This window comes from Sarcophilus harrisii, chromosome X (assembly GCF_902635505.1).
Source record: "Sarcophilus harrisii chromosome X, mSarHar1.11, whole genome shotgun sequence".
Lineage (NCBI taxonomy): Eukaryota > Metazoa > Chordata > Mammalia > Dasyuromorphia > Dasyuridae > Sarcophilus > Sarcophilus harrisii.
The window spans coordinates 1,787,601-1,808,518 of record NC_045432.1 but is presented as its reverse complement, the minus strand read 5'-3'; the positions used below and the strand labels follow the sequence as shown (position 1 = coordinate 1,808,518).

The window sequence follows — 20,918 nt, the reverse complement described above, 5'->3', positions numbered from 1 at the left end:
AATAATCTTATTAAAGTTGCCTTTAAAAAGAATTGAAGTTCCAATTTTTTTTCTGCCCCCTCTCTTTGTCTCTCTCTGAAATGATAAACAATTTGGTACAGATTATTTATGTGTAATCCTATACAATGTATTCCCCTTGTACTCATGTTGTACAAGATGAAAGTGACCAAGAAAGAAAGAAACCTGAAAGAAAATAAAGTGAAAAGAAAATGCTTCACTTTGTATTCACACTTCCTCAGTTCTTTCTCTGGATGTGAATAAGATTTTTCCTCATGATAGGTTTCTGAGTGTTTTAGATCACTGTGTTGCTCAGAAGAGCCTAGTTGTTCTGAGTTGATCATCCTACAGTGTTTCTGTTACCAGATTCCCTTGGCTCTGTTTTAAATCTTTAAATCTTTTAATCTCTTAAATCTTTCCAGATTTTTCTGAAATACGTCTGCCCTTTATTATTTATAGTAGAATCATATTCCATCACATTCATATATCCCAACTTGTTCAACCATTCGCCAGTTGATGGACATCTACTCATTTTCCTATTCTTTGTCCCCATAAAAAGTGTTGCTACAAATATTTTTGCATATGTGACTTGTTTTCCTCTTTTATAATTTCTTTGGGGTACAAACCTAGAAGTAACACTGCTGGCCAATCTAATAGGTGTGAAGTGGCACCTCAGAGATGTTTTAACTTACACTTAATCTCATCAATAATGCTTTAGATCTATTTTTTATGATCACAGATAGCTTTGATTTCTTCACTTTTATACTATTTGTTTATATCCTTTGATAATTTATACACTGGGAAATGACTTGTATTCTTATAAATTTGATTCATTTCTTTATATAGTTGAGAAATTAGGCCATTGGTAGAGATAATTGCTATAAAATTCCTTCCTATCTTTCGGTTTTTTTTTTTCATTTTAATCATGGTTGCATTAGTTTGGTTTAGGCAAAATCTTTTTCATTTTATATAATCAAAATGACCCATTTTACATTTCATAATTCTCTCAATCTCTTATTTGGTCCTGAATTTTTCTCTTCTCCATAGATCTTAGAGGTAAATAGTTCCCTGCTCTTCTAATTTGCTTATGGTATTGACCTTTATGTCTATCTAAATCATGTACCCATTTCACCTTCTCTTTGTATACGCTATAAAATATTGTTCTCTCCCTAGGTTCTGCCATCTTCTTTTACAATTTTTGTCCAATAATGAGTTCTTGCCTATTTTTTATCACATGATTTTTTTAAGATGTTTTATCAACTGATTTTATCAGTTTTATCAAATGATTGAATTTTATGATCAGTTACTGTAATGCTCTTCTCTAAAAATATAATGTTCTCTGGGAGCAGCTTTCTTAGGGGGCTTCTGGGAGCAGCCTTTGTTTCAGTTCAGTGTAATCACCGCAAATGCAGCCAAATCCTTTGCTTTCTCTTTCCAAGTCTTGTCTCTTTTCCTGGGGCCTGGTTAGCTTTAATAGAGGCCTATCTCTCTCCTTGGTTCCGAGAGCTTGAGTTGCCTTCTCTGGCTTGTGAATCTCCTCAACTGAATCCTGGCTGAGGCTCCAAGAGCTTCTAGTGGCCTTGTCCTCTAGTGGGATTGTCCTTTAATGGGCTTGTCCTTCTGGCTCTGAGAGCTCCTCCTTATATGCCCCACACTGAGTATTCACTAATCATTATTTCACTAGGAAACCATTATTGGTTGTAGGATTAAATCAGTGCTAAACTAGATTTAATCACTGTCTCCCAAATTCCACTTACTTAGCCCCTTGTAAGAATCCTAACAAATTAGTACTGTGTTTGTATACATAATCTATTCAATGGATCTATTACTCTATTTCTTACACAGTACAATATAGTTTTCACTTCATAAATTTATATTATCTAGTCTATATGACAAAATCCCTTGGTCCTTTTAACGACCAGAACAAAATTAAGTGTTCAGAAGTAATTTACATTACTGCTGAATGTTCCAGAATCCTGAAAAATATACAGTTCCCAAACACATCAATACTACCCTTGTCCTCATTTGAAGTATAATTTGGACTGCAAATTACCAGGAAAGGTCTATTAGTGATGGAACATAGGTTAGAATTTCAAAGGAAAAAAGAACTCTGGAAATCATCTAGTCTAATATCCTCATTATAAGGATTTAGAAACTGAAGCCCAGATCTGAAATTACATGACCAAAGGCATGCAGATCAGTAATGGGAAAGCCAGTATTTGAACCTCAGTCTTTAAATTAGTTTCAGTCAGTGCATTGCAGAGAAAGGGCATTCAAATATGTTTCCTTCAGACTCAAAGTAAGAAGACATAGCCCCTCTCTACAAGGAACAAAGAGACAGTTTATCTATTGTGTGGAATAGAGTGAGAGATAATAAGGTGAAGAACTACAGGAATGTTTAAATTCTTTTTCTGTATTTTATGTTCATTATTTCTGTGTTTCCCCTATGACCTGTATAATATGTGCAGGCCCATATCTACTTGAGACTTGGCCAGCTAGAAACATATTCACTTAACCTGAGCTGATGACATTTATTGGTATTTGACATTTATCGATATTTAGTCTATTAGCTGGACCACTGTCTGCTTGATTAAGCCTGAAGGCCTGACTTTCTGTTTCCTTGAAATCAAAAGATTTCAGGGAAACAGAAACCTTCCATTCCAGTCTCCCCAGATAGCAACAACCAATTAGATGACTCCCCCTTCCCTTCTCAATGCTCTCTTACTTGTGATGTAATTTCTTGTATAAAAGCTGTGTATCTTTACTACTGCTTTAGCCCTCCTACCCCATGCTTTCTCTTTCTTATCTCGGGATGGGACGGCTCATCCTCTTTAGGTTTTCAATAAATAACTTTTCTGCTTTTTACTGAATGATCTCTGAGTAGTAATTTTGGGTAAAGGTCTTCTACATCCCTCACACTATGAAGATTTTAAACAAACTCTTTTGTGTCCCAATGAAAAAATTTATCTTATTTACAAGTTTTGTTTCTAGAGATGATCTATGTAATAAACTTTTTAATCTCTCTGTAATTGCTAAATTATAAAAATCTTAGTTCATTCATGTACAATAAAATACATCTAGGCAAAATTTTCATACACGCTTCATTCACTAAATGAGCTTTTCAATATGTTTCAATGCCATTCCTAAGAAATTTGTTTAAGGAGAAGATCAAACTTAGCAATATATTGTAAGCAAGATTGTAAGCAAAATAGTCACAGGGAGGGTTGCCATGGCAACTCTATCTTCTCAACCTTTCATGCTACATGAATTTTCTTCGTGTTTTTGACATTGCCTTTAGAAAAAAAAAAACAAACCAATGGAGCCTCTTGATTATTTAACAGCCCCAAACTCACCATTTCTTTAAGGAAGGCTCTGTATGCTAGCTATGAATGAATTAATGAAAAAGCCTTTGTTGAGAACTCACAATATGCAAAGAACTGTTCTTAAACAATATAGTATATATTCCTTTTGGCAATGCTCATCTACACATTCTGAATCCTACAAATTCAATGTTATTGTGCCCAAGGACTGCCTAATTTGGTGGAACTCCCCTTTGTGATTCAAAGGGAATGAAGTAAAATAGGACAAAGAACAGAGCCAGCCCTTGTTGTTCTTGAACTTTCCCCAGAGATGCTATACCCTCTAATCTCCATCGATTGTTATTCTTATCCCCCCCTCCTTTGAACAACCTAAAATTATGGTGAAAATTGAGTAGGTGATCAACAAAAACAATTTGACTTAAAATTGAATAAACAAGGAAATTCCTATTTACATTTTGTTTTGTCACTTTGACTCTTCCTCAGTGTTTTGAGCCTAGGAATGGTGTTCCCAATTCTCCCCACTCTTTCATATGTATACCTTTGATTTTCCTTCCCTGTGATTTCCAAGAAAAGGCTTGTCCCTGCCTCCCTACACTCAGGAGAAGGCTTCCTCTGGACAGTGTCAGTCTGTATAGAAGTCTCTGGGTATCTCTCTCAGACCAGCTGTTGAGGAGGCTTGACCTCCAGCAACTCTTTTTTCAGGGTGAATGTTGGGATAAAATGCGGTACTAGGTAGTCATTGGACAGTTAATAACATCAGGCAGATTTATTTTCAGCTAGCACAGCACAGAAATGAAATATCAATATGTCAACAGAGCTTCTCCAGACACAGGCTTCCTCATATAAACACACCTGCTTAGCTAGAGGAAGGCAGCAGGTGGGAACGCACATACCAGACTTGAAGGAGAGGCTTTGTTCGAGGTGGAAGCCATGGCAACAATATTGGGATATGGAGTTTGAGGAGCCACACGGGAGTCCCAGCTCTACTCCTGCTGCAAAGATTCATCGAGAGTCTCCCTCAATGTCTGATTTTTGTGTACTCCAAGGTTAAGTTTTCTTTCACACCATGCTTGGGTTTAGCTGACCAAACACTGGTACACTCTTGGCCAAAACTGGTTAGTTCTTTAACAGCCAGCTCAGACCACCCCTCTTCTTGCACATATTTCCTCCAAGTTTTGTCCTTGTCAGTGGCCCCATTAACACTTTGCCTGGATCACAACCTCTGGGCTTGGTTGCTTATTCATTCCCTTGGACTCACCAGCTGCTGAGCCTCTGACATGGATGCCTCTCTGTCATCCAAGTAGAAGAGCATAGCCATTTATCTCCCCACTTTTTGAAGCAGGTGTGACCTAGAAGCCCGCCTATGGTCTGATTCCTCAACCTTCTACCACCTACATCCTAAATTTATTGAGAAACCAGAGTCACCTAAGGTCCCCATGATCCAGGCAAGTTTCTGAGAACACAGACTGCAGACAGTGAAGGTATCAATGGAGAAATTTCCCTCTTTGGGAATCTCCCACAGCCCTCAGGTATCCATACCTATCCCTGAAGGTACCTGATCAATTTACTTTCTTCTCAGGGACTCTTGGCTTGATCCCTGAACCCCTGCAGGGCTTTAGGTCAACTAGATGATGCTCTTCCTACTTAGGGCAACATCCTGGAGCCTGGGAGAAAGCCTAACCTTTTACCTCAACTCTCCCTCTTCATTGGAGCAAGAAGGTTGCCAGCACCAGTTGTCTCTGTCTCCAGTTTTCTCCAGCCCAGACTAGGGGAGGGGTAGAAATGGGTGCATGTCAGGATGCCCCCATGTCCCTCCCAGTCCTTGGCCTGGTCTTGTCTCCTGTGGCCTGGAGAAAGGAGGTTGAGATCTATTCTTCCCCAGACTACCTCTTTCCTCCTCTGCTCTGGGATTGTCCCGAATCCAAGTTCCTTTCACAGGCTAGAGCTCTGAGGTTGATACAGTTATTTGGCTATTCTCTTATGGGGAAGCCCTGGAATCCTGAATTGCAGGTGTTCAAACTACCTCTTTATTGGGCATCCATTATGATCCATTAGGGGAGGGAAGAACTTCTTCCCAGCTTTGTCCTGGACTGCCAGCCGGGATCAGACCTAACTTACTGGGGACTGACTACACAATATCCGAAGATACCTGCATAGGTACATACAAGACACTGTGTGTACTGTATATATTGACAGAGAACAGATTTAGAAATACAAAGATAGAGAAGGGTAGAACCAGAGGAAGAGAAACAGAGGTGCCAGCTATAGAAGAGTATGCACAAAAGGAGACATAGAGCAGGGAGCTGTTGCTATGAAACATGCATCAGGGAAGGGAACACACATTATCCCAGGCACTCTGGTGATCTCACTAATCTAACCAGGAGAGAAATAACTGAGCCCAAACAAGGTTATGTTGTCCAGAGTCACACAAGGTGCTAATTATCAGAGGCAGTGTTAGAACCCAGGTCCTCTGACTCCACAAAAGCCAAAGCCCTTTCCAGAATACAGTTCTGCCTCCCAGTGCAGCTTTTGCCACTAAACCAAGATTTCCTTGTGAAGGTTTTCCTAGAGGAAAACCTTAGTCTCAGTTGAAATAAATAATTACTCCAAAATCGCAGCCAGCTGGTAAAAATACAAATGTTTATTTCTCCTTACAAATTAGCCAGTTAGTTGAGGCCTATCTCTCTGCCTGGCTCCAAGAGATCTTGCAGCTTTCTCCTTGGCTTCTGCCTCTGCTTTCTTCAGCTCCAGCCAGCACCAAGTTGGAAGATGCAATGAATCTCTCTGTACCTCCAGTCCATTCCCAAGCTCCAAGAGCTCCCTATATTTATGTGATCTCCCAAAGGTTAACTCCACCTTCTGGAGGAGAGGGATTATCTGGTTATCTCCCAGAGTGCTCTCTGGTCCTAAGAACTTCAAGGGGGTGTGAATTCAGACTAAGCCCTACATGTGTGAACTCCATTGTGTACTTAGATACTTATGAGCTCTCTAAAGGTGTGAACACAAGCATTGTTTAATCAGTTCCGCTTAGTATCTTGTTTCAAGTTTTGGCCCAAAATAACTCTAAGATTAAATTAACTCCAATGTCTTAACACTTTGTAAAGATTCCAACATTTCCTTAGGAGAAATCAGAAGTTGGCTGGTAATTAATTCTTCACAAAGAAAGGATAAGGGTCTTTAAGCTTACATGTGAGCAATCAGGCTAAACACAACAAATACAGGACAGCTTTTATGTTTATCTGGTTAAAAATGTAAAGTACAAGGTAGTTGTACTTGATCACAGTTCCTGGCATATGAACACCTGGTGCTTAAGAAATGCTTCTTTGATAGAGTGAGCCCATAAAAATCAACACAACTCTTCTTCCCTCTACAATGGGGCTACCTCCCAGAGTATATCCTTCAGGTTGAGGTCTTTCATCGAGAAAAGAGAAAGGACCCAGGTCAGCAAGATGACCCCCTCTTCCTCTGTTGGGGTCTGTCAGCCACTTGATCACTGTCCTTAGGACTCTATGTTGGCTTCATGATGCTTGGGAATGCCTCACTGATGGGATTCTAGCCCCAGAAGCAGATTTAGACAAAATTTCACCTAAGAATTTGAGGTGTATTTCACCTTTTTTTTGTAGTCATAAAAGAGGTATATTTTTGAATGCTGTATTTCTACTTCCAAACTTCTATGTAGGCCTAGGGTTTTCCTTTATTATTATTATTATTTTGTGGCGTTTTTCTTCTTTATAATAATAATGATTCTCTCTGAGAACAGGTTTCTTGGGGAGATTTTCTGGAGACAGCCTTAGTTTCAGTTACAAGTAATAATTACTCCAAACGCAGCCAGGTGCTAAAAGTTAAGATCTTTTATAGTCTCCAATATAGGCCGGTTAGTTTTCTTAGAGGCCTCTCTCTCTCTCCTTGGTTCTAAGAGCTCTTGCAGCTTTGTCCCTTGCTTCTGCCTCTGCTTTCTTCAGCCTCCAGCCAGCACCTCCTTGCCTGGGGTTGGGCAGCTTTCTGGAGAGCCTTTCAGACCAGCATTGGTCTCAGTGGGGGAAGTGCAGGAGCCCAGCCACCACGGCTGTGTGAGATGAAGTGAATCTGGCTGTGCCTCCGAGAGTGGGCTTCTGCTGAACTGACCAACGATCTCTTCTTCAATCTAATTCAGTTGAACTCTCTACCAAGCCTCTGTCCACTTCTTATATATCATCTCCCAAAGGTTGACTCCTCCCCTCCGAGGGAGGGATTAAGGGAGGTGTGAATTCGGATATGTCATACTAAACCCTGAAATCTCCCAAATGAGTGAACTCCAATGAGCACTTAAATATTTCTTGCTTATATGTGCTTTCTAAAGCTGTGAACACAAGCGTTGTTTCTATCAGTTGTACTTAATACCTTGTTTCTTCTGGCCCATAACATCTCCTTGTAAGATCAAATCAATCATACTGAACCAGGCTAAATTAGATAATTATTGTCTCTATCAACTCCAATGACTTAACAGTTTGTAAAGATTCTAACATTATTTAATATTTTATTTTTCTCCAGTTTCATGTAAAACAATTTTTAACATGTTGAGTTCCCAATTTTCTCCCTTTCTCATTCCTTACCCCCTTTGAGACGGCACATGTGAAGTCATATAAAACATTTCCATAAAAGTCATGGTGTAAAAGAAAACACAGAATCCTCCAAAAATAACTCAAGAAAAATACAATGATAAAGTATCTTTCAATGTGGATTCAGACGCTATCAATTCCTCTTTCTGCATGGATACCTTTTGCCATCATAAGTCCTTCAGAGTTGTCTTGGATCATTGCACGGCTGAGAATAACCAAGTCATTCACAGTTGATCATCTCACAGTATTGCTCTTACTTCGTAATTAGTGCATTTCACTTTGCATGAGTTCATGGAAGTCTTTTCATGTTTTTCCTGAGAGCATCCTGCTCATCAGTTCTAATAGCACAATAGTATTCTATCATAATCACATACTATAATTTGTTCAGCAATTCCCCAATTGATGGACATCCCTTCAATTTCCAATGCTTTGCCATGAGAAAAAAAAGCAGATAGAAATAATTTTGTACATATAGGTCCTTTTCCTATTTTATCTCTTTATGGTTGCAGATCCAGTAATGGTATTTCTAGTTCAAGGGGTATACGTGGTTTTGTAGCATTTTGAGAAAAGTACAACTTGCTCTACAGAATGGCTGAATCAGTTTACCATTGTGCCAAAAGTGCATTAATGTCTCATTTTTCCTACATTCCATCCAACATTTGTCATTTTACTTTTCTGTCCCATCAGCCAATCTGATAGGTATGAGGTAGAACCTCAGAGTTGTATCAATTTGCATGTCTGCAATTAGTAGTGACTTAGAACATTTTTGTTTTCTTTTGGCTACAAATAGCTTTGATTACTTCATCTGAAAACTGTTCAGATTTTTTGATCATTTATCAATTGGGGAAAAGCTCCTATTTTTTATAAATTTGACTCAGTTCTCTATAAGTTTGAGAAATGAGTCCTTTCATTAGAGAAACCTGGCTTCAAATGTTTTCACTGTAATGATTGCTAACTCTTTTTTGCTATCCTAAATCTTCCCTTGTTTATTCTATTCTCTCTCTCCTTTCAGTCTGTTCATCCTCCAAAGGGTTTTGCTTCTATCTCATCCCCCCATGTTCCCTCCCTTCTCTTATCCCCTACCCCTCCTATTTTCCCATATGATAAGGTAGATTACTATAGGCAATTGAGGGTGTATGTTATTCCCTCTTTGAACCAATGTCAATGAGAGCAAGGTTCACCCTCTTTCTCTCCCTCTTCCCTTCAACCCAAAAGGTATTTTTGCATCTTATATGAGAAACCATATGCACGAGCCACCTCTCCCTTCCCCTTTGTCCCTGTATCCCCCTCGCTGTTTAGGGAGAGCTGGTCTGCAGGTGTTTACACATCAAATGGCTGAACCTGCCTTTGGGGATTTTTCTTTCCTAGGAGGGCCAGTGTTCTGCCCCAACTTCTGCTTCTTTTATCACTGTCCCTTCACCTGAGATGCCATTTTTCCTTGGGAATTCTGGAGAGCTTAGAATTTTCCGACCTATTCCTCCACCTTCCCAGAATCTTCTTTTTGAGTCATTGTTGAAAAGTCCTTGGAGGGTCTAGAGGAGAACTCGGCTCCCGATTTCATTCTCCTATCTTGGTTCTGCGACCAACAGAAAGAATCAATGGGGAGACAAGCAGGCTCCCTAAAAGACCCAACATATAGATCACCCCGTTTTGCAGATAACTAAGGTTAAGAGAGTTTGAGTGGCTTGCCTCCGGCCACACGATGGGTAAGGCAGAGGCTCGGGCGGCCTCCGACCCCAACGCCACTTGTCTCTCCACTCTGTCAGTTCCCCGGTGGCGGGCAAGCCGGTGCTGGGGGGGGGGAAGGGCCCGATGGGAAGTCGGTTTTCAAGGACTTGGGTTCCCTCAGGAGCCCGAGTCCCCACGCAGGTTTGGCTCCCTCTTGGCGAGGCTCTGCAAGTCTGCCTCGCGGACGATCGCGTCCCCCCAGAAACGGGGGAACGGACACCTTTCCGGCCAGGACGCCCGCAGGCCCTCCCGCTCGTCCTGCTCTTTGTCTCGTTCTTCCGGGAGAAACGGGGACGCCGAGAGGCGCCCCTCGCCCCGGTGCCCCGCCCGCCCTCCTCTGCTCTGAGCTCTCCCGAAGCCATCCCAGGGCGGGCGGTTCTCCGACGCCGCAGCGGCTCTCGGTTCTTCCCTTTTGTGGAGCCCGGGCCGCCCCTCGTCGACCTCCCCCTTCCCGTCCGTGTCCCCCCGGCGCAGGTTCGGCAAGCGGGCCGCCCCCCAGCGGCAGCGGCCCTAGCTCAGCGGCCGCCCCTCACCCCCAGCCCCGGCAGCCCGGCCCGGGGAACCTAGGGCCCATTGCCAGGTGGAAGATGCACTGCGAGCCCCTCCCCCAGCCAGACCGGGGACCGGGGCCAAAGGGAAACGATCGGGGAGGGGCACTCCCTGTTTACTCTCTGAAGGAGGCCTTTTCTTTCCTGCCATTATAGTAGTTTCTGGCCTCATTTTTCCAAATGTTTGTTCTTCTCCCATCCCTGTATTCTGTCAGGAGGCCTCAATGATTCTCTCTCCTCCCCCTCAAAAACCCACTGAGCCACCTACAATACAAGGCTTTTCAGAACACTTTACATGACTGTTGGACTTGTCACTCAAGGCCCCACCCCTTGAAGCTGTAGGCTCAGGTGCCCCATTAGAAGCCTGAATTTTGACCCCAGTGGGAGCGATCTCTTTTACTGGTTCTGGACGGCGGGTCCCTCCAAACCTGCTCCTCTCTGGGCTGAGAACCACCCGGTCCCAGTTGCCTCCCAGAGAAGCATCTCATGTAAAGGCAGCAGCTCGGGTCCCCGACCACGACTTCTGTCACCATTCTCAGGACACCACCAGAGTCACAAGCACTGCATCTAGCTATGGGGGAGAGGACCGACCCAACTCACCAATATATAGCTTAGGTACAGGTTTTAGGGCCCCCAGCTCAGCTGAGCCTTACCTACAAGGTCCTTTACACTGGGGAGTCTCTCTACAAATCAGGCTCCCAAGTCTGCTCTGAATCCAAACTTTCATTGGGATCAGTTCAACAAGAAAAGCAACCAAGTGGAACGTAAGCACATTCATTCATTCATTATTAAAAGTAAGCTCTGACATATTAGTCTTAACAGAAAATTGAGAAACCACAAGTACAAAGAAAATACCCATATTAAATGGGGTTGGGGGAGAAAGAGGAGACCCACAAAAACCTGAAAAAAGTTTTGATTTACAATGGCTGAATATTTACTAGACAATGTTGACTACAAGGTATGCTTCTGCAACTAAAAAAAAGAATAAAAGATGCTGAAAATACATGTTAGATACTAACGATCTTCAGACTTTGAAGATGTCATTGCAGGAAGAAAATTATGAGAAACACTGTCCCCGATAATTACGTACACCCTTAGTGTAACATATGGAATCACTGTCTCCGATATAAACACCGTAGTAGGCAAAAACTACCTTGTTCTTTACTCATTATGGAAGACACTGCTTCCGATAATGTAAGCTAGATTGTAAGAGGTACTCGAAGTTTTGCACTGAAATTCTGATACAATGCAGGCACAAGCAGCAACATGGGCCCCCACCTGGGATCATTAAATCACAGACCGTGTAATTTTACCTTCCTTCTAAGTCCCTCCTGTGGGTTCCTCTCCACATGCCTCACTTGGCCCCTCTGGCCAACTTCAGGGGCCCAGAGTTTGTAGAACACGACAAATGCTCCCTCTATCAAGTGGGGTGCAGGAACCTGCCTGCCAAATCAGGAGCCAGACCTCTGACCTGGGTCTTCAGGAAAGGCAACTGCCAAGTCTTCTACTCAACTTCCAGCTCATGCTGGGGCTTCCAGAATGACCTTTGCTCCCTCCCACTCTCGCAGTGGCTCAATCTCCAAACCTGGAAGCTCTCTACTCCATGACTTTCCCTGCCTCCCCCAGGATTCATTCTCTAACAGCCGAGCCTCTGGCACTAGTGTGCCCTGTGCCCCTGTCCATGGCAATGCTCTTCTTACTGGCTCCACCCTGTGTCCCAGCCCCCCGAGCCTCTGGGGAGGCCTTTGCACCCTTGTTCACATCATGCCCACATCACCCCTATTTGTAAGGAACTGATGGGGTAAAAGGAGGCATAAAGGCAGGTCGTCATGCAGAAAGAATTCACAGGCTCAGGCCGCCGCAGATTCAAGGGACAAAACGATTTATTATGATGCCATAAAACAGGCACAGTTCCCTAGTGGGATTCACATTTAATAAGGAGGAAGTTGGGACCTTTTGTGAGAAAAGACTCAGTGCTTGGGTACCCTGAAGATTGGGGGTGCTGGGCAATGATTTTTGGTAGCTTCTCTGAAAGAAGTCAGGTTCAAACCATCTCAAATCAAGCAAAGACACTGATTTGGACATTTAGTTAAGTAAAGGGTAATACACACTGTGAACCTCCTCTTTAAGGGGGGGGGCAACCCAGCAGAGTGATGTGGGGGTTTATTCAGAGAAGGAAAAGGAAGCAAAACATAGGAGAATTTGGCAGCAAGTTGGATGATCTCAGTAGATTTTGCACTTCCTTTACAATGCGAGGTCGGGTCTGCATGAGAAAGGTCCCTGTGAACAAGGTAAAAACCGTTTTGTTCTGGAGCGGGGGCAGCACCCTATACATGGAAAAAGCAAAGGGTCCTTTTATTCCCATGGAGTCTCTGAGAGAAAGTGGTAGAATTACTGGGGCTGCAGCATCAGCTAAGACTCCATGATTCCCCTCAAAGACCTGTGACCCAAATTCATTTGGGGCTGGGAATGAATGTCTCCTTTTCCATAACCATTTCCAGCTGATAAGGGGCATAGAACTGCTTCTGCTTAAGTCATGAGTGAGTGGGGCTGGATGGGAATTGCAGCCCAGCAGCATCCACAGGTGGGAGGAGCAGCATCCACAGGTGGGAGGAGCAGCATCCACAGGTGGGAGGAGCAGCATCCACAGGTGGGAGGAGCAGCATCCACAGGTGGGAGGCGTACCATGCACAGGTGGGCTGACACTTCCAGAGGCTGAGGTGCTGACAGATATCTGTCCTGTAGGGCCCTCCCAAATCTGATTAAGACTTGTCTGGAAGACACAAATCTTATTAAACTGCAAGGACAAAAGTAAAAACAAAATAATAATTAGGAAAGTGTCACTAGAGAGGACATTAGATGTCCCTAAACGCTGCTGAGGAAGGTCAAGTATCCAACTGACCTTCTTGAGGATCGGTCAGCCCATAGACCAGTTTGTTGGAGGGTGTGGATGAAAACACACCAGGAAGTATTGGCCAGAGCACAGAGACCCCCTTCAGAAGCAAAGAGGTGATCTAAAGTGAAGCAGTTCCCAAGGTGTGAAGGGACATTTGGAAACCTTTGAGGGGCTGGGAGTTGTTCTGGGTGACTTTCTGGATGATTAAGACTAGCAATGACATCATTAAGTTCCAAATAACCAAGGTACAGGACAAATATTGTTTTTTCCCTAAAAGCCAACCAAATGGAAAGTGGAAAGGGTGGGAGATACATTTTAGGTGGGGGGTAGATTGATTAATGGGTGGCGGGTGGGGTTGGGAAAACCACGTACAAACAACCAGAAGATCAAACAAAAGTATATGCAACAGAATTGAAAAAGGGAGAGTTGGGAATAAGAAAGTTTTTATCATCCCTTGATGAAAAACCATCCCATCCTTAATTGGAACGTTCTTTTCACCACAGCATTAGACATAGTGAGGCTCCCCAAATCTGGGGCAACAGTGAAGCAAGGAAAGAATCCTTAAACCTGGGAGGAAGTGGTTCTGGAGGGGAGTGGTCCCAAAATATCCTCTAAAACTACCCTTAAAATTCTTTCTTTCCTAAAGCCACACCAGAAAATTTTCTTGATGCAGTTTCAATAATAAAAGGGAATAACAGCCATGCCCAAAATCAATCCCCATTATTTCACATTATTTTTGAAACATTTAAAGGTTTTTTCCTTAAAACACACACACACACATACATACACACACACACACACACACACATTTTCCTGAGTGTTCGGTTTATTAAGACTCCATTTTAAGACTGAAAACAGCAATATTCGGAAAACTTAAACATTGGCTTCATATTTTCTACTTGGATCACTTGTTCTCATTATGAAAAACTGCTATAAAAGGGAAAAGCAAGAACATGATCATAACAAGTATCAAACTGGTCCTTGTGGCTTAAGTCTAAAAGGCACATGGGTGGGAATAAACATTTTGGGTCTTATTGGACTTGGAGGAAGTCACTGTCTACAACAGTCATCGTCACCATTCTATCTCATAAACAAGACTCAGGAAAAGTAAATTGGGGAACCCTTCCAACTCAAAAAAGGGAAACATTGGGAAAGGGCCAAATTGGGAAGGTTTCCTCCACCCAATAAAATTTGAAACCAAGGTTGTCCTCTTCCAAGGGCTTTTGGCCACAACAACCTCCAACCTCCTAAGTTGTCCTGGATAATTTCTCCAATTAGGCTTTGGGACAGCTCTCTTCCAATGAAATAAGTTGCTGGCCTTATAAGCCATAGAACAATTCAAACCTAATTCCAAAACCCAAAACATATTTGGTTCTAAAAGGTTTTTCTCAATTACAAAAATTTCTTTCCTTTTTTCCAAAGAAGTTTCCACCTTCAAAAGATTTCAAATGCCCCCAAAACAGGGCCGTAAGGTGGGAACATTGCCAATTATCCAAAACAATTTTCATGGTCCAAAAACCTTATGAAAATGGAAAAGTTGAGAAAAAGAAAACAAAAAACAAACAAACAAAAGTGAAAAAATACTTTTGCCCTGATCCACATTCAGTCTTTTGTAGTCCTCTCTTGGATGCAGATGCCACCTGCCACCCCAAGTTTATTGGGTTGCCCGAATCACTTAATTTGTTGAAAAGAGCCAAGTCCATCCCAGTTGATCATGACATAATTGTGCTGTTACTGTGTACAGTGTTCTCTTGGTTCTGCTCACTTCCCTTAGCACCAGTTTGCTAACCATGACTCCCTTTCCCCAATCTCTTTCAACAGTGGGAACTTTGGAAGGGTGACTCAGTACAACCCATTAAATTTAACTTTTATTGACAAAAAAGGTTTGAACATGCTCCCATGGTAAAAATTTCCTTAACATTTTTCACTTGGTTTTCTTCTCATACTTAAACCAACCCCTGGCGTAAAGACCAGTCATTTAAAAACTCTTCCATTCATAAAAGATCTGTAGATTCACATGAATCCCCCTGTTTTGGGACTTTCCTCAACCCAAACAAGTTTTTTTGCAGGGCTAACCCAACCCTAACCCTCTCACAATATTTGTCAAGAACCTTGAAGTTTAAAAATTTGAGGGGAATAGACAAAGACCCAAGAAGAGGCTGAGTTTCTTGCCCTCCCATCACCCTTCTAGTCTTAGGCCTGAAGGGGGCTCTTCCGGACACCCTCCCCCATCCTGGCAAGGGCTGGGGGATAAATGCTCCCAACATTAATTGGGGAGCATCTTTCATACCACAGCCAAGTGCTCTGAATAAAGCAGAGTCACCAATTTACATTTAACACTGTGGGAAGGAAAATATTAATTGGACCATTTTAAATGTTCATAAATAACAACACGTTGGCTTAGCTGTAAGTCCCTCAATTTATAACAGGGAAACCAACGGATTAGTGGATTGAAGGAAAAATTTACCGGTCAGGACCATGCTGGCCTTGGGGGCCATCTGCATTTCCCATCTGAGCTGCTGGGTTGGGGAGATGTGGGGTTTGCTGGGCCTTTGCAGTTCTGCCTCCCCCTTTTTGTAGATGAGGCAGAATTCGAGGTTTTCCTAAATTCTCCAGCATTCTCTTTTCTTATTCTGACCGAAGATGAAGAAAAAGAGGAACATTGGCTATGATGAATCCTTAATTTGTCAACTGCTTTTGAAAACCTTTTAAACTTTGAGGATTTCTCCTTATTTCAGCTTAATAGAAATTCCAGGCTGGTTCCAGAAATTATTTAGAAGCCACAACGGAACTGCCCCATAGTCTCAAGGACCTTACCGTTCTCAAAATGATCATTTGTCCCTTTAATAAAATAGCAAAATTCCAAAATCTGCTAAAGTGCTTTTTGTGGGGTTTTTAAGAAAGTTCCACAACTTAGGTACCTATTTTCATCCATTTAACTTGGTCAGTGCTGGGATCCCAGAAGACTTTGGATTTTTAAAAAAATCTAATATGGGAGTTGGTGATGCTATTAAATCTTCCCAGTGTTCTAAGGAACCCCAGGAAAAAATGGATTTAAAAAGCAACCTTTGAACCCAATTCAATACAATTTTTGGTCTAAATGGTTCAAATAAAAACAAAGACGGGTCCTACCAAATCATTATACCATATAAATATTTCGGATACCCAAAATGAATCCATACAGGAAAAAAAGTAGAGATGAAATTCTAAATGAAATTTGATGCCAAAAATTTTAAAGCCCACCAAAATACAAAACCAACCATTTCAAAGCAAAAAGAAACATAGGGAATAAATGGGCTTTCCTTAAACCAGTAAGTAGTATCCTGTCAAAATAAAGAGCTGTGTTATTTGTAAATAGAGACAGGAAGATGAGTTTGCAGTAAAAACAAAAAAGTAAAGAGGGATATGAAAAGGATAATTCTTAATCAGTTAATATTGATAACGAATTTACTTTAGTATCACGTTTGAAGGTTTCCTTTTTTGAAGACCCTAAGCCAACCTAAATATTCTTTAAGTCTTTTTCAAATTAGATTTACTGAATGAAACTTTTAAATAAGATGAAATAGTAGATAAGGTTAGAATGAGCCCAAATAATCTTAAAAAGAAATAAAAAAAAAACCATCTTTTAGTTAAGTTTCCTTTTCATGAGCTAGACAGATCCTTAAGCAGAAAATCCTTAAAGAAACACCTGAAGGAGACTTTTCAAAAGAATTCACCAGAAAGATAAAAAATTCAAAGCAATTAAGTATTAATTAAAGACCCTCCCTTAAAATCTCCTCATTAAAACCCTGACTTCCCAGCCCTATTCTGGTCAGCCTTCCGAACCTCCGTAAAAAGGTGAATCTGCTATGAAGAGTTCCTTTTTTCTGTTATAAATAAGCCCTGGAAATTTCCCCTTACATCACACAGGGGTCTTAGCTGAACCTTATTTAATGGTAATTTCCCAATTGGCCTATTAAAATAATTTCGACAAAATCAAAAGTTTTTCTTTGGAACATTAGAGATATTTGGCACCACTATAATTCCATACTGTATTCATAGCAAAAACTAAAAGAAAAGAAATGGAAAATAAAAGCAAAGGGCAAACAAATTTTAAAAAATGTTTTTAAATGATATGATTGTTTCCTTAAGAAACACCAGAATCCGGAAAACCTTGAAAATGTTTACCAACATCAGCAAAGAAACAGGTATAAATGAACCCAAGCAAATTATCAGGTATCCTTATAAATTATCAATAAAACCAACCGGGAAAAAGATAAATTCCATTGAAATTATATATATAAAAAGGAAAGTCGTGCCAAAACCCGGGTAAATCCATGAACCTCAGGTCACTTTTTAAATAAAAGCAGCCTCTAAATAAGTGGAGAAAATTTCATTGCCAAAGGCCAAAAAGATAACGCCCTATATTAATTTTAATAACACAATTGGAAATCAAAAATCAGAAATCTCTTTAGAACATTAAAAGGATAACAAAGTTCATCCCTGGATGAACAAAAAATTAAAACCATTAAGGAAATTATTGGAAAATTAAAGGGGAGCCTAGGCAGTACTGAATCATAAAATCTATAAAGATCATTAAAAATATATTATTGGTAAGAAAACAGAAAGACTGACCATAAAAAATTTTGGAAACAACAGGACAAAAGAGCACCCTCATTCATTTCTTTGACAAAACCAAAATTTAAAGCTATGGAAAATTATAATTTCAAAAAAGTTGCTGGGAAAAGTGGCAAGTAGTCTTACAGAATCTCAGGTTAGAAAAAGGTTTCACAGAAAAGACAGAGGGAAGCTGAAAATGGGTATATTCCTTAGATGTATTGGCTAACATCATAAACAGAGAAGCACAGAAGAAAATGGGAAAGAAATCACGACCAAGCAAATGACAGACAGGTTCCAAAAAGCAAAAGGAAAATCTGGCCAATTAAAATTAAAAAAGCTTTTTCCACAGACAAATTAAAACTAAAAAAAGAATGAGAAGTTGGGGAAACAACATAGTCCTAAGTTTTCAATGAATCATTCTGCACATACTTTTTATTTTTGAATTTTACCCACGGATGTGTAAAAAAGCTAGAAGGGGAGGAAAGGAGGCTTGCCCCTGGAGCCAACACATGGGTCAAAAGACACATTGGGCTGGATCGGATAATGCAGGAGAATCACTTTCTTGGGGCCAGCAAGGGAAGGCCTGACTGGGGAACTGGAAAGGAAAGAAATGCCAGGAGGACCACTTTGGAAACCTGTGCCATGGGACAGATGTGGTGCTCCAATGAAGGACAAAACACCCCAAATTCAGGGGCCGATTCCCTAGGGGGGTGGGTGCATTGGGTTGCCCGCATCAGTACTGGAGGTCTTAATGCAAGCCCGGATTCATCAGTGGTGGTGCCTGTCTCTCTGCAGATCTAGTCTGCTTTCTGCTGGAGAGGGTTTTTAAAGGTTTTGGGGGGATTGGTGCTAGGAGGCCACAGAGTACCGAATTGAAGGGCAGGACAGAACGAGATCTCAGTATATTACAGAGGTGGCTTGGGAGAATTCCTTGCATCAAACCAATTTGCATAATATGAATTGAAATAAAAATATCTCTCTGTAGTCCATTCTGTTCCCATTGGTTTTTTTATCTTTGAATTAAGTTTTCAAGTCACTAAGTTTTATTATTCTCCTCTACTTCTTTATTTTTATTTTATGGTTGTATTTGTTAGGGTCCCCAGGAAATATAGGTCCCCTGGACATTATAGTTTTTTGTCTATTTCTTCCTTAATGCATTAACTTTTTCCTTTAAAATTTTAATCTCATGCCCTTTTCACATTATTTCTTTTTCTGACCATTGACTGTGGTTTCCTAAACAAGAAAATTAGGTTTACACTAATCCCCTTTCACTGAGGCCTAATTTTTCTCTGATTTTTTCTTGACATCAAGATTGCTTCCTTATGTTTTTTATCCTTCTAAGGGTAAAGTTTCCTCTTCAGCCCTCATTTTTTAACTCTGGTTCTTCTTTCCCAATATGAATCTTTTCAAAATAAAAAAAAAAGAAAAACAAACAAACAAACATAGTCTGAAGTCTGGTTTCTAATTCATTTTACTGCTCACTTGCATTTAGGAGTGAGTTCATCCCACTAACACAGTCATGTTGTAGTTGATTCTGTTTTTCCTTCTTTCTTTCTTTTTATCCCCATTCCCCTGCTAAGTTCTATTTTGCATATGACCACTGCATTCTTTTAACTTCCCAACGTTTATCACCACTTTTTCTTCTCCTCTCCCATTTGCCTACTTACCTTTAGGGTAAAAAGATTTTCGGCCCAAATTGGAAAATACATATAAATACTGATATCGATATTTCCCCTTGAGCCTTTTAGATGGTGAGGAGGTTCAAGAATTGGTCACTCTCCTCATCATCATTTTCCACTCCAAGGCAAAACCTCTTCCTTGAATGCTTATTTTATGGGATCATTTCCTCCATTTTTTCTCTCCCTTCTACCATCTCCCAGGGCATCCATATTTCTCACCTATCTATTTTACATCATCCCCATCCAGATGGTTCAGTTCCAAAACCTCTTTCTAGCTTGAATGCTTCTACCTGCCTGGTAAAGATAAAATTCTTAGGAGATATGGTTATCATCTTCCCTTTTAGAAGAGTACATAGTGTATCAATAATGAGTTACTTGAGAGGTCTCTATCATATTTACCTTTGAATGCTGCTTTTGAGTCTTCAATTTGCAAGTCACATTTTCTTCTCAGCTCTTGTCTTTTCATCAGGAATGCTTCAGCGGCCTCTATTTTATTAAATTAAATGGGAAATTTCTCTTGCCGTCTTCCCCAGAGAGGAAGCCCTTACTAATGGAATGTTCCCAGAACAAGTTCCCTGCCACAAAGATCTTGTCCCTGGTGCCATCGGTCTAGATGGTTTTCCAAGAGAGCAATCCTGAAGTAATTGGTGGGGCAAAACTGGAAAGTTTCCTCTGGGGCAAAGGAACCGACCTTTATTAAAAACAAGGTGAGGATGGGCCATAGAGCCCACTCTTGTTTTCTCCTCAAAGGGGTTTCTTTTGCCCAAAGCTCCTTCTCCCAATCTCTCTTTACCCCAAAATTCCCAGAGAGAGTGTCTTTCCTCCAAACTCCTTTTCCTCTGAGTTCTGAGAGTAGGGTGATTTCCCCGGAGGGTAGTAACTAAAAGGTTCCAAGAGTGTGTCTTCCCATCAGCATCTCATCCACAGAATATTCCTGAATTTAGATGTGCTTCCCTGAATAAGCCCGGTAATAAGTGAAAAGGTTCTTGGAAAGATTATCTCCTCCATCCACATGTGTCTTTTCCTCAGAATCTTCCAGAATTAAAGTGCTTTAAAAAGAAGAAAGCCTGAAATAGGAATGTTTCAAAAAGATAATCTTCTTAACCAAAAGTCTTTTTCCTCTGAACATTCAGAGATTGGAAGTGCTTTAAAAAAGAAGCTCTAAAATAGGGAATGTTTCCAAGAAAGATTATCTCCTACCACAAGTCTTTTCCTCTGAATATTCAGAGATTAGGTAGTGCTTTGAAACAGAAGAAAGCTGCAGAAACAGGAATATTTTAAGAATGATTATCTCCTCCAAAAGTTTCTTTTCCTCTTGAAATTCGAAGATTAGTAGTGCTTTGAAACAGAAGAAGCTTAGAAAAGGAATATTTCAAGAAGTTATCTCCCACCACAAGTTTTCTTTTCCTCTGAATATTCAGAGATTAGTAGTGCTTTTGAAACAGAAAAGTTGCAGAAACAGGAATATTTCAAGAATGATTTCTACAAAGTGTTCTTTTTCCTCTCCAGATTATATAGTTGTGTTGATTTTTTCATTCCTAAAACACAAAAAT

General features: G+C 40.9%; 1 long non-coding RNA gene across 2 annotated transcripts; it reads right to left on the bottom strand.

Annotated features, from left to right (window-relative positions):
• Window positions 1–742: 742 nt before the first annotated feature.
• On the bottom strand, window positions 743–19,854 carry LOC116420344. 2 transcript variants are annotated; one of them, XR_004230640.1, is made up of 3 exons: window positions 19,765–19,854; window positions 12,431–12,433; window positions 743–754 (listed from the first exon to the last, which is right to left on the bottom strand). It is a non-coding gene; the product is annotated as an uncharacterized LOC116420344 (long non-coding RNA). The 2 variants fall into 2 exon arrangements; XR_004230639.1 differs by lacking the exons at window positions 743–754; window positions 12,431–12,433 and adding an exon at window positions 19,584–19,659.
• Window positions 19,855–20,918: the final 1,064 nt, after the last annotated feature.